Source organism: Egretta garzetta, unplaced genomic scaffold (genome assembly GCF_000687185.1).
Source record: "Egretta garzetta isolate BGI_Z169 unplaced genomic scaffold, ASM68718v1 scaffold75, whole genome shotgun sequence".
NCBI classification, from domain to species: Eukaryota; Metazoa; Chordata; class Aves; order Pelecaniformes; family Ardeidae; genus Egretta; species Egretta garzetta.
This window is the reverse complement of record NW_009259589.1, coordinates 103,627-105,335: the sequence shown is the minus strand read 5'-3', so window position 1 is coordinate 105,335 and position 1,709 is coordinate 103,627. Positions and strand designations below refer to the sequence as shown.

The 1,709-nt window shown below is 64.8% G+C and overlaps 1 protein-coding gene across 1 annotated transcript in view; it reads right to left on the bottom strand.

Moving 5' to 3' along the window:
• The window catches only part of SLC6A9 (solute carrier family 6 member 9), a 38,788-nt gene that overhangs the window by 20,940 nt on the left and 16,139 nt on the right, over positions 1-1,709 (bottom strand). The window lies entirely within an intron of this gene.

Sequence of the window (1,709 nt, the reverse complement as noted above, 5' to 3'; positions counted from 1 at the left end):
CAAGAGCGGGGGTGCGGCCTCCCCCCTCCCCCGGCGCGGGAGCCGCTGCTGCTGTGGCCAGGGCTGGGAGCAGCCAGGCTCCCCCCAGGCAGGCAGGACGGTGCTGCCCCAGCTGGGTGCTGCCTGTGCTGCTGGGCACGCAGACGTGGCTCACTGTCTTCCTCTGCTTTAGTCTGGTGCTTAGAGCCGGGCCCTGTCTCTGCTCTGCCAAACAGAGAGACCTCTGGTTAGCGAACGCCCCTCGCTGTGCCTCAGTTTTCCCAGGGCTGGGGGGTGGTGGCTGTATCCCGTCCGCCCTCCCCAAAGGCAGATGCTGTGTGCGTATGTGCAGCCCCTGCCTGCGCCTGCCCTCCCCCCAGCTTTGGGGGGGTATAGGGCTCATTTGAACCCCCCCAGCCCCTCTCAGCAGAGGCTGGGGTGGGGTGGGGAGGGGAGCGGCTGCCCCACAGCTCCCGCCAGCAGTGGGTGCCCCACAGGCAGTTTGGGTGCCATTGGGATCACCCCCTTCTCTGGCTTCCCCCCTCCAGGCCTGGGGCAGGGGGACTGTGCGCAGGAGAGGCCGGGGCCATGCAGGGCAGGTGCCCTGTGCCCCCCCGTGGGGCTGGGAGCCCCAGCACCCCCCCACACCCCACGGGGGGCCGGGAGCAGTGGGGCCGGGAGCAGGGCAGCATGCCGGGGCTGGGGGGCGCCGGCAACTTTTGTACATTTGAATGTCTGACCCTTTTTTTGAGCGTACGTTGAATGCAGCGTTCGGTCGTAGAGACCGGGGTTTTTGTATTTAATAAAAGTTTCAAAAGTTTGTGGGGTTTGTGGGGACGGGGGGGGCAGTGTCACCATGAGACGGGGCAGCAAAGGCGGCTGCCCTTGCTGCTCGGTGGGACACTTGGTGGACACCCCTCTTGAGGACAGTGCTCTCCCCCAGCAGGGACAAGCCCCTCTACCCCATGCTTAGCTCCAGCTGGATTTGTAGGTCTGAGTGGGGCAAGGGAAGGTTCCCCGGCTGCTCAGCACCAGTGCCGGGCACGCAAAGGGGAAAGGGCTGCACCCATGGGCCATGGTCACCCACTCTCCAGTCCACCCCCAGGGCCCCCAAATAAGTGCACAGCAGGACACGGCCTCAGGAATACAAATCTCATTAAAATCTAGGATACTTTAGAACTCTACACTGGGAGAGACACTGGCACAGGCAGCGCTTGCCCAGGGGCGCGCACGTTATTGCTAACAATTAGAGGTGAAGAGTAGTGGCGTGACACATGGGGCAGGGCATGGGCACCATGCAGGAACCTGCACCCCTCACCGTGGCACGGCAGGGGGCTCAGGACAGGGCCGGGGGAGCTGGAACGTCCTGCCGGGGCTCAGCGCCCACCGCCCGCCGTGCCAAGCCACGCCGTGTCCCCGTGCCAGCCTCAGTGCAGCGCCACGGGGAGAGCAGGGCGCTGGCTGGGAGGGGAGCAGCAGGGTGGGAAGGGTCCCACCCTGAATTGAGAACTCCAAGCCCTTTGGCTGGAGCTGGAAGACAGATTTAAAAACCGCCCGGTCTTGCCAGTGCATCCTGCTCCACTAAATACTGGTTGGGGACTGAGTGTCCCCGGATGGCTTGGAGCAAGCAGGCTGGCACAGCCCTCTGTGTCTCCGCTGGTACCTCTCGCTAGCAGCAGCTGGGGGGCTGGTCCATCCTCCTCCCCCTTAGCACCATGGAAGGCCCCCCC